Source organism: Hevea brasiliensis, chromosome 10 (assembly GCF_030052815.1).
Source record: "Hevea brasiliensis isolate MT/VB/25A 57/8 chromosome 10, ASM3005281v1, whole genome shotgun sequence".
Taxonomy (NCBI): Eukaryota; Viridiplantae; Streptophyta; class Magnoliopsida; order Malpighiales; family Euphorbiaceae; genus Hevea; species Hevea brasiliensis.
The window spans coordinates 31,236,587-31,249,348 of NC_079502.1; the positions used below are offsets into that span (position 1 = coordinate 31,236,587).

Below are 12,762 nucleotides of genomic sequence, written 5' to 3' on the forward strand. Positions count from 1 at the left end.
TCACACTGGTTCGAATAATGACTCATCAATATAACAATCCTTGGTTGCATGTGGCACAGCACAATTCTGACATCTTATCCAGTCTTTTAGAAATGGAATCCATTTTGGCATTCAGTTCAGTGGGTGTCAACCTCATGAATTCCAACAGCTCTCCTTGTTGTGTTCCTCTCATTGGGCCATTGATAGCAATTATCTGCTAACTCTTCCATCAACTCATATCTTTCATCAATTGACTTCCTCAATAGAGATCCTCTTACAACAGAGTCTACATTGCTTCTAGTATGACCATTTAACCCATTGTAGAAGCTCTAAATCAATAACCACTTAGGTAGTCCATGGTGTGGACATCTTCTCACCAAATTCTTGAATCTATCCCAAGCTTCATAAAGTGTCTCCATAACCATCTGAGTAAACATCTAGATATCATTTCTTAGCTTTACAGTCTTTGCTAGAGGAAAGAACTTTGCCATGAACTTTTCTACCAAATCCTCCCATGTATTGATAGACCCAGCAGGTAAAGAATTCAACCATGCTCTTGCTCTATTCCTTTATGAGAATGGGAAAGTCTTAACTGAATGGCATCATCTGATACTCCATTGAGCTTTAATGTGTCACAAATCATGAGAAAACTCTCCAGATGAACATTAGGATCCTCATTTGTAGTCCCTCCAAACTAATATGCAGTTTGAACCATCTGAATAAGAGCAGGCTTCAACTCAAAGTTGTTAGCTTGCAATGAAGGTCTTGTAATGCTCAATGTAGAACCAAACATCATTGGCCTAATGTAGTTCTGCAACACCCTCCTTTATTGCCTTAGAACTTGTGCCTCTTGCTCATCATCCACCATTTCCTCAACACCACTCTTGGATTCATGTCATCCATAACAATATTAGACTCTTTTTTATCATTTTCCCTTCCTTTAACTTGTTTTCTATTCACTCTACAAGTTCTCTTAATTTTAGGATTAAATTGCAATGAACTTGAGTCAACCAACCTTTTCATAAACCACTTGAAAATAACCAAAGCAAAAACACAAAAATCAAAACCAATAAAAAGAAATGCCTAGATTACCAATAAAAGCAATTATTTTGATATTAAATTTGCTAATCCCCGGCAACGACGCCAAAAACTTAATACGTATCCGTAAGTGCACGGATTCGTATAAGTAATAAAGAGTGAATAAAGTATCATTTCTACAAGGATTGTCTCACTACAAGAAATTAAAAAAATAGCTACTAATATTACCGATAAAAAAAAATTTGTAGGTAAATACTGACTATTCATCGACTAAAAAAGGTTAAATCAAATTTCCAAATATAAATTATTTATACTGACTAAATTACCGACTATTTACCTATAATATTTTACTGACTAAAATATTTAGTCGCTAATTATGGCGCGCAAAAGTATAGCTACTAATGTTAGTAATTTACCGATCAAATTTTAGTCGGTACATTATTGTGAAGAAAATAAATATCATATAAATAATTTGTTAGCGACTATAAAACGTTTAGTTGGTAATATGAAAAAATTTAGTTGGTAATTTACTAACCACTTAGTGTTTAGTAGGTATTTTTACAATGTAAATACTGCTTTACCGATTACTTACCATATTTTTGCAATGTAAATATGTATAGTAGGTATTTTATCGACTATTAAAGTTATAGTAGGTAATGTTAAAAAAAAAATTGAGTTTTAGTAAAAGTAAATATAAATAAAAACAAGTATTCGCGACTATTTCCATGCTTAGTAGGTAATTTACCAACTAATCCCAGGTTAGTAGGTAAATTGGCAAAGAACTTTGTATTTTAATAAACATAAATATAATTTCAAGAAAAATTTTAGCGACTATTTTCTTTATTAGTAGCTATTTTACCAACTAAATGGTTTTAGTAAGTAAGATATGGAAGAATTAAGTATTTTTGTAACACCCTCCCGGTAGCAACTCCGTACATTCTACTGTTCCGGTGACCGGTGTCGGTCCGGACAGCTAGAACGTCCGGAAAAATATTTAAACTAAAGTCAAGAACCATAATTAACTCAAATATTAATAAGAAAAATTTAGTAAAAATTTTAGAAATAAAATACAACCAAGTTAAACGAGTAGTGCCCTAGTAGGGTAACCAGAGGAAAGTTGCGGTTCTCGCAACGAGGAGCCCTAGACCCGGGGGAAAAATTATAAAATAATTTTTGGGACTCCAGAGAAGGGTCATTGAGGTTTCTATGGCATTAGAATGCCAAGAAAATATTTAGAAAAATTTTTCAATCGGTACAGACAATTTTGACCCGTTAAGCCAAACGGAGGGCATTTTGGTCATTTCGCCTTCAGAGGTGATTTTTGGCCGACTTGTCCAGTTAAGTAAATAATTAATATGACATAAAATATGAATAAACATTACTAAAAATGAAATTGGAAATGAGTAGTGGATAAAAGAAAAGGAAAATGAAATAAAAAGCAATTTATGACATCTTGATGATGTCATTTAAAAGCCATAACCAATCACAATTAAGTAACCATTTGACTCATTAATAAAAGAGATAAATAAAGACCAAGGAAGACCAAAAACAAGCAGCCATCTTCTTCTTCAAAACGTGATCCTCTCCTCCATAACCCTCCATGGAAGTTTTCTTTAATTACTTCCATTTTCCCATGAATTTGCACTATAAAACCCTAAGTCCCTTCACTAAAAAACTTGTCTCTACCTCTTGGGAAGTGTTTGGCAGCCTAGAAAGTGAAGGAAAGTGAAGTTTAATCTTGGAAAATTCTGCCATTAAAGAGGTTAGTGCTATACTTTCACTCTCACTCCTTTAATCCTTGTTAGAGCACCATTTTAAGACAAGAAATTGTAAGAATTTGAAGTAAATCATATATGTTAGGGTATCTTCAATTTTTGGCAGCCCTAAGGAAGGATGAGTTTGATTGTTTTAATGAACTTAGAGTGGCTAGAAATGGTGTTTAAGGTATGAATATGCATGGATGTTGAACTAGTGTGCTAATTGAGGTTCATGGGTAAATTGAATTGGACATTAGGGTTTTGAGAAGTAAAAATTGACTTGGCTTATCAAACTATTAAAGAACACTCTAATGGTCAATAAGTGACCATTTGAGGTATGTTGACCCCAATTTGGACTGAAAAATGGTATGGCAAAGTCAAGGTGTAAGCTACCCTAGGACAGCAGCAAATGGACTCAGATTTCAGTCCAATTACACAGCCATAACTTTGGCTGTGTTAGTCCAATTGGTGTTTGGCCAATTGGACATGAAACTAGGCTTATAATGGCACATTTTTTCTGAAGAAACCATGCTCAAAAGACCAAAGTAAGAGGACCAAAACTTGGCCCCAATCCGGATACCCTACAAACAGCCCCTGCAGAAATGACCAAATGAACAGTAACTGTTCATTTGGCCATAACTCACTGTAGATATGGTCAATTGACCTGAAATTTTTACAGCAACAAGATAAGATATAGACAAACAACTTTCATGAAGGACACCAATCTAAATTATGCCATTAACCTAATCAAAGCATTGAGCAAAGTGAAGTTTACTGTACTGAGATTTCCAGAATTTTCATTTGAGCAGTAATGTTTGGATGGTTATAACTCCCTCTAGAAAACTCGGATTTAGGCGATTCTTGAACCGATGAAAATCTAAGGCATAGTAGAACATTTCATATGAAGAAAGTTAGGCCAAATTATGAACTTAACTTGATCAAATTACTGACCAAAGTTGGACCAAAATCTGCCAAAACCCAAAAGTGCAGCATGAACAGTGCACGTGAACAGTAAACTTATTTTGGCCATAACTTGAGCTACAAAACTCCAAATGGAGTGATTCAAAAAAGAAAATTCAACTAGACAGAATAAGGAACAACTTTCTTGTTTACCATTTTCTCAAATTCTCACTGTAAAAATAAAAAATGGAACAGTAAAGATGAAGCACCAAATCTGAAAATTTTGTTCAATTAGCATTAAGCTTAGAAATGGTATTGGCAAACAATACCAACAAGTTTTAAATACAAAATGTGGTATGTTTGGGATGTTAAAACCAATACACCTATTTTCTATCCAAAAGTCAACATTTTTGTTGACCAATGAGGTGAATAGTGACACCAAAATTAAAAATTGGCAATTTTGCCAAAATGACCTAAGCTTTGAGAAAGTGACCAAAACCAACAAGTTTTGAATACAAAATGTGGTATGTTGGGAGTACTAAAACCAATGTACCTATTGTTTATGCAAAAGTCAAAATTTTAGTTGACTAATGAAATGAATAGTGACATGAAAACTTGAAATTCAAAAATTGTGAAACTTAAAAGTGCAAAATGCCCTAGTAGGCCTAATGTGATTGGGTTGGATAGATTGGCATGCCAATAGGGTATTGTTTTAGCAGTACTGCGAAAGGCTTTATGCCTGTATTCATGGCTTTATGCCCGTATTCATGGCTTTTATGCCCGTTTTCATGGCTTTTATGCCCGATTATGTGATATCATGGCTTTTTAGCCATCTTTCGCATACATGGTTGACGTTTTGCGTCCCATGGTATGACGGCCCGAGGCACCGCGGTGTCCAGTGCCAACGACCCGTTATCTAGTCCAGTTGTCCAGTATAGGTTACTTGGGCATGGAAAAGTATAACTGTAATTGAACTGATTGTTAAAGAAAATACGAAAATTAAATATCAGGAATGATTACGATAGAATACAAAGAAACTCAAGATCATGAAGAAAATAATTAATAAAATGCATGAAGAAGTTAATATCATAAAACGTAATTAGCCCTCGACTAAACATTAAGTTGGTAATTATTCAGTTCTTATGAACACAATGGCTAAGAAATTATGATTTTTATTTGCATATTATTTCTTTCTATTTTATTATTTGCACCACTAAGCTTTATGCTTAGCGCGTCGCTTTTGCAACGCGTAGTGCGATCAAGATTTGGACAGAGGGCCCGATGACCACAGTTCGGTAAGGCGGTTCCACGATTACGCATAGTGTCCGTGTCACCTCAACTTCTGCAGTGCATTGGTAGGACACTAGGTGTCATTTTGGCATTCTGTAATAAATTTTGATTTTCTCTTATGTAATGAAACTTATGTAATGTATTTTAATTTTCATGTAAATAATGCAAATTTGTGCTTGTAAATGGAAAAGTGAATATTGATCTGTGACTGTTACATGACTATCTAACGAGATGAATGATTGAGAATTGAAATTGAGAAATGAATGGTTGACAAATGTTGAGATGATGATTATTGGAGTTTGAGAGTAATTGAATATGAATATATGAATATTGGAAGTGTTTTTCACGAGTTCAGAAAAGCTTTTCTCCATTTTTAGCCGGTACTCCGCCGGATTTTCTTTAAAATTTTCGGAACCTCAAATAAATTACAATTTCAATAAATGAATTATAATTCACAAGTTATATTCAAAAGGAAGAATAAAAATGAATTAAGATAAAATAGAGTGCTCGGCACACTGAGTGGCATAACTTGCTCGGCTACACTGTAGTCGGGTAAAGGGTGTCACATTTAGTGGTATCAGAGCGCGGTTTAGGCGTTTCTGGGCCTAGATTGAGTCCATACCATGCATTGCATTTATAAGAGTCGAGGTGACACTAATGCAGATCTCTTTGTTTTTGTTATTTTGAATAGGATATGGACCCTTCATCTCAGAGAGCTGTAGAGGAGGAAGTGGAGAGTCATGCTCCACCACCAGCAGCTGAGACTGGGGGCATGGGAGAACCTGCTCCACCAGCTCAGGCAGAGCCTGCTCAGCCTCCACAGGCCATGTTTCAGCAAATGGCCGATTTCTTTAGACAAATGGCCGGGGTAATGCCAGCACCACCACCACCACTAGCTCCACAGCAGAAATCACACCTGAAAAGGTTAAGAAAGTTTGGGGCAATGGATTTCTATGGCAAGAGAGAAGATGACTCTGTTGTAGCCGAGAATTGGTTGAACAGAACGGGCAGAGTTCTAAAACAACTCCACTGCACCCCAGAACAAAACCTGGAAGCTGCCATATCTTTGTTGCAAGATGATGCATACGAGTGGTGGGACATGGTGTCCAGTGAAGTACAGCAGGAAATAGTAACTTGGGATTTCTTCCTCTCCGAATTCAAGAAGAAATGTGTGGGTAGTGTATATCTGGAAGAGAGAAGAAGAGAGTTCATTAACCTGAGGCAGAGACAGCTGTCAGTGGCCGAGTATGAGAAAGAATTCGTAAGATTGAGCCGTTATGGAAGGGAGATAGTCCCTAATGAAGCTGAGAGGTGCAAGAGATTCGAAGAGGGACTGAATGACAATATAAAGATTATGATCACTGCCTTGGGGATCACTGATTTCACCAAGTTAGTGGAAGCTGCATTAAAAGTGGAGAAAGTGAGAATAAATGAACAAAATAGGAAAGATAGGCAGCGTAAGAGGGAATTTGGACCAGGACAGTCAAGTATACCGACTGATAGTAAGAAGTTTAAGGGTTCTAGTTCACAAGATCAGACACAGGGCCACAGAGGCCAGATTGGAATATCTATAGCTAGTTCCTCGGGCACAATAACAAGGGGATCAACCCCAGTGCCTGAATGTATGCATTGTGGTAGAAGACACAGAGGGGAGTGCCGACTGTTAACTGGAGAGTGTTTCAAGTGTGGGGCTACGGATAATTTCATAAGAGATTGCCCTCAGAGGAGTGGCTCAATAGCTCCTATACAAGTTCATAGACCTTCCCCTATAGTTCAAAGGGGTAAAGGATCTGGTAGAGCAGAAACGGTTGACATTTCACAGAAGATTGTTTCTGAGACAGTTGAAAAGCCCGAAGTCAGGGTGGCACCACAAGTATATGCTATGGAAGCTCAGGAAGAGCCAAACCCAGACACTGATGAGGCGATACAAGGAAGTGAAGAAACAAGGAGATAACAACTCCCCGATTACATAAGTTAGGTAAATTTTGAGGACGAAATTTAAATTAGAGGGGAAGAGTTGTAACACCCTCCCGGTAGCAACTCCGTACATTCTACTGTTCCGGTGACCGGTGTCGGTCCGGACAGCTAGAACGTCCGGAAAAATATTTAAACTAAAGTCAGGAACCATAATTAACTCAAATATTAATAAGAAAAATTTAGTAAAAATTTTAGAAATAAAATACAACCAAGTTAAACGAGCCGGTGCCCTAGCGAGGGGTAACCCAGAGGAAAGTTGCGGTTCTCGCAACGAGGAGCCCTAGACCCGGGGGAAAAATTATAAAATAATTTTTGGGACTCCAGAGAAGGGTCATTGAGGTTTCTATGGCATTAGAATACCAAGAAAATATTTAGAAAAATTTTTCAATCGGTACAGACAATTTTGACCCGTTAAGCCAAACGGAGGGCATTTTGGTCATTTCGCCTTCAGAGGTGATTTTTGGCCGACTTGTCCAGTTAAGTAAATAATTAATATGACATAAAATATGAATAAACATTACTAAAAATGAAATTGGAAATGAGTAGTGGATAAAAGAAAAGGAAAATGAAATAAAAAGCAATTTATGACATCTTGATGATGTCATTTAAAAGCCATAACCAATCACAATTAAGTAACCATTTGACTAATTAATAAAAGAGATAAATAAAGACCAAGGAAGACCAAAAACAAGCAGCCATCTTCTTCTTTAAAACGTGATCCTCTCCTCCATAACCCTCCATGGAAGTTTTCTTTAATTACTTCCATTTTCCCATGAATTTGCACTATAAAACCCTAAGTCCCTTCACTAAAAAACTTGTCTCTACCTCTTGGGAAGTGTTTGGCAGCCTAGAAAGTGAAGGAAAGTGAAGTTTAATCTTGGAAAATTCTACCATTAAAGAGGTTAGTGCTATACTTTCACTCTCACTCCTTTAATCCTTGTTAGAGCATCATTTTAAGACAAGAAATTGTAAGAATTTGAAGTAAATCATATATGTTAGGGTATCTTCAATTTTTGGCAGCCCTAAGGAAGGATGAGTTTGATTGTTTTAATGAACTTAGAGTGGCTAGAAATGGTGTTTAAGGTATGAATATGCATGGATGTTGAACTAGTGTGCTAATTGAGGTTCATGGGTAAATTGAATTGGACATTAGGGTTTTGAGAAGTAAAAATTGACTTGGCTTATCAAACTGTTAAAGAACACTCTAATGGTCAATAAGTGACCATTTGAGGTATGTTGACCCCAATTTGGACTGAAAAATGGTATGGCAAAGTCAAGGTGTAAGCTGCCCTAGGACAGCAGCAAATGGACTGAGATTTCAGTCCAATTACACAGCCATAACTTTGGCTGTGTTAGTCCAATTGGTGTTTGGCCAATTGGACATGAAACTAGGCTTATAATGGCACACTTTTGCTGAAGAAACCATGCTCAAAAGACCAAAGCAAGAGGACCAAAACTTGGCCCCAATCCGGATACCACACAGCCCTGCAGAAATGACCAAATGAACAGTAACTGTTCATTTGGCCATAACTCACTGTAGATATGGTCAATTGACCTGAAATTTTTACAGCAACAATATAAGATATAGACAAACAACTTTCATGAAGGACACCAATCTAAATTATGCCATTAACCTAATCAAAGCATTGAGCAAAGTGAAGTTTACTGTACTAAGATTTCCAGAATTTTCATTTGAGCAGTAATGTTTGGATGGCTATAACTCCCTCTAGAAAACTCGGATTTAGGCGATTCTTGAACCGATGAAAATCTAAGGCATAGTAGAACATTTCATATGAAGAAATTTAGGCCAAATTATGAACTTAACTTGATCAAATTACTGACCAAAGTTGGACCAAAATCTGCCAAAACCCAAAAGTGCAGCATGAGCGATTGCGTGAGCGATAAACTTATTTTGGCCATAACTTGAGCTACAAAACTCCAAATAGAGTGATTCAAAAAAGAAAATTCAACTAGACAGAATAAGGAACAACTTTCATGTAACACCCCTAATTTTTTTATATATTATTATTGGGCTTCGTGTAGGTATCCTCAATTCGCGGAAATTCGGTTAATGTCCGGATGCGTGAATTTCGGCGAACAGACCGACTACCGAAAAAGTCTCCGAATTGGACCGAGGTTTTGGCTAGCCCCCCATTGTCAGACGTCCCGAGCGCGTTCCCGAAGTCGGAATCGGCAAAGGTAAACCCGAACCTTGTTTTTACGTAATTTTCTAGTGCTTAAATAGGATTAAAAATCCGTAAAATATTCGTGGTAGCTTAGAAAATTATGATTGATTTGATGGGCCCAGGAGGGGCTGTGTGATATGATTGAACTGTTGATATATGGATTGTGAATATAGAAGTGCGTTTTTAGCCCTTTTGCAGGTTGGGTAGGTCCTAGGTATAGGGGAGACTCTGCCGGATTTTCGGCACGACTTAGGACGTAATTGGTCTTTTCTTTGTTTGTATTGAGTCAGATTGTATTAAATAAATGTAATATGATTGTCAGGTGAGCCGATGACCTTCTTCCTCCGCCCGCCACACGGTGATTGTCGTCAAGTGCAGTGAGTAAAATATTAATTTTAATTGTAATTTCGATATTATTATATGTTCAGCATGCCCATGCATCACTTATATGCATATATTTATGTAGTTAAACTCTAGGCACGATTTATGTTGCATTCATAACTGTTGATGTGCCATGGATGTTGTTGTGGTAATTTGGAGCAGTGTGCGTGCGTTGGCGTGCGTGTGATGTGGTGTGGACTATGGATAGGGCCAGGCGATCCACGGCTTGAGTAATTGGGACCCAATCCTTCGAGGGTAGTCACGGCTTGAGTAATTATTGGGACCCTCGATTTGGTTATTAAGTGGAAGTCCGAGCTTGAGTAATTCGGCACCAAAGTTGGATTTAAGAGAGTCGTATAGGATCGGCTCCCATATGTTATGATTGATACTACGAGTGTGTGAGTGCTCCAAATTACCTTATTGATGATATGATGTTAAAATGATGGCGATGTTGCTTTTCACTCTACAGGGTGCCTTAGATTTAGATATTTATCGAGATTATGGTAAAAATTGATATTTTAATCTCAGAGTCGAATGCTCACTCTGTTCAAAAAATTTCTGAGCCACAGGAGGATATTTTATTCTGGGTTAACCTGCTTTTATACTTCGCAGGTTGTTTATCAATATTTGTGTAATTTTATTTACTCCTAGAATTTCCGCATGTGTTAGAAGTATTTATTTGATTATGGTCTGTAATATTATTATCATGTTGGACCTGTAAACGTATAATGATATGCATGTTTGATGGATTGGATGAGGGAGCTGAGCTCCCATTTATTATTATGTTGATGAGTATGTGGAGGGTGAGCTGAGCTCCCCAATTGACTATATATTGTGTTTACAGGTCGGGTGAGTCGAAAACTCCCCGTTGGTAAGTCCATTTTATGGCCGGATTCTGTCCGTTTGTTTTCTTGGAATTGGGCCCAAATGGGCCTTAGAGTTGGGTTACTGAACAGTTAGGCTTACTACGGGCCTCGGGGGCTTTAGGCTGGCCAGTCCTAGTCTTGGTCCGGCCCATAGGTTGGGTCGTGACAAATGTGGTATCAGAGCTTAGGCTCCAGATTCTTAGGGAATGTTCATCTAAAGTGTTGGGAAGAGTCTACTAGGAGTCACATGCGGAGTATAGGATTCTGTTTCGTCTTTTCCTGTAATTCTTTGTTTCTAGATTCTACGTTATACCTCGGGAAATATAAGATTACCTCAGTTAGTGTCTTGATTTTCGTGGAGTACATAGAAACATGAAATAGATTTAGCAAACTTATTGAGATCTACCTTGGAAACACGTACTCCAATAAATACTATATTTTCAAAGGTATGGGTTTAAATGTTTTGCCCATTTCCTGCAAGGCACGAGTACAGAAAAGTGAGTCTTGAAAGTACAGTTGCCTAGATAAGGATGAGGATACCATTCTTTGGCGGTCATGTGGATGACCCGCACGAATAAGTTTATGATAATAGAAGATTCAAGAGAGATAAGAGATTAAGAGACCTAGTCTGCCAGGACGTATCGTAGTAACTATACAATATTCTCGATGTCTGTTCTGTAAGCTGCAGATTACAGTACCGACATGAGATTATTGTGTAGAGCTGCGTACTTCCCTGTAGTGCTTATGATGAGGATGTTGCAGGCAGTCTCTGTTTTGGTACAGTAATGCCAGAACAGAGTTCTATATCTACAAAGGAGTTGGGAACTCTTGGTTAGGGATCTAGAGCTAGAATATCGAAGGTCACAGTTGGGTGGTAACTAGAGTCAGTGACCCAGTTACCCTAGCATGAGCTAGAGTTACAGTAAGAGTTGCTATCAGACCAGAGATTTCGAACTAGTTGCAAAGTAAAGGTGACACCTATAGAGTGAGACCATCTAGTCTTCGGTATGGAATTTTGGATGGTTTTTGCAGTATGACAAACATTTTGCTTAGAGTTTAGTGAGAATAGTATACCTTGTGTGTATCAGTATGGAATAAAGTACAACCCTACTACCTAGAGAAGGTCGAAACTATGAATTTATGATTTACAGAGCTATGATATGATAAGAGAGACATTAGTTTGACATGGTTTTGGGCAAGGTGGTAAATGTAGTACCTTTGTTGCAGCAAGTTAGGGTATAGTCCTATCTTTTCAGAAGGGATCGAAAGTTATTACTAATAATGGTGACCCACAAAATAGTGCCCCAGATGGGACTGTAGAGTGTGGTAGAGAGTAGTTGGCTCGGGTATCCTGGAGAGGATACAAGTTCCATTATAGGAATCATATATAATCAGATCACGATGGATGTAAATCCTTTGAATTGGATGACGGGTTTGGGTGCCCGAAATCTTAAGTTTTGGAATTGAGTAAACATGGAAAATAATAATAATAAAAATAATAATAAATAAAATTACTGCAGAATCAGTTCTCGAGGTAGTAAGGGTATTATGTAAGCTAAAGGATAAGAATAGAAATCATACGATAAAGGTATGACTGCAATTTCCTGAGTTCCTTTCTGACTTCATATTGTTCAAACAGTAGTATAATCTAATTATAATAGTGTTAAGAGTAATAAATTAGCGAAGATAAATCACAGAAGGCCGATGAAGCAGAGAAAATGTAGAATGAAAATTGGGATAATTGATTCTGGATGCAATATAATCTAAGTGCTAGTGGGAGTACTAGCTAGAGTGGTCAAAGGACCAAATCTGAGTAGCACAGACATATGATAACGCGATAGAGACTCTGAAAGATATAGTTAGCAAGTACAGCTGTTATGTTAGGAAGAAGAATGGAACCAGGGATAGAATAGTCAAGTTCTATTTTGGGTAAGACAAAGGAAATAAATGAAAGGACAACCTAAAGAGCGCATAATAAAAGGAACAAAGTTAAGATATAGGATAGGCTAAGTGTTATTCTTGGCAAGGAGAATGACAAGGATGGAAAACCCAAAATGGGACCACATTAGTGAGAAAAGTGATGGAGGTATGGAATACAATAATAATGAGTAAATGTTAGAAGGTGTGTGATGGTATTGCGGACTACCTAAATAGGTAGAGAAAGAGAAGTTAGTAAGCAGTAAGTTGAATAAAAGTCAGTCTAAGGGATCAAATAGGTATGATGAGAGGAAAAGAATGATAGATAATGACACATAGGTTTTAGGTAAGACTTTTGAGATAGTGAGAAGGTAGTTAGAGGTTCGTTATGAATGTCAGGCAAACATTTTTAGTGTGATCAACAGAATCACTTTGCAGTGAAGCAATAACAACAGAGCAAATGAGGGTAGA

The 12,762-nt window shown here is 37.3% G+C and overlaps 1 non-coding gene across 1 annotated transcript; it reads left to right on the forward strand.

Annotated features, from left to right (window-relative positions):
• The first annotated feature begins 330 nt into the window (after positions 1 to 330).
• Positions 331 to 437, forward strand: LOC131169885 (small nucleolar RNA R71). The gene has a single exon (XR_009140831.1). It is a non-coding gene; the product is annotated as a small nucleolar RNA R71 (small nucleolar RNA).
• The last annotated feature ends 12,325 nt before the right edge of the window (positions 438 to 12,762 follow it).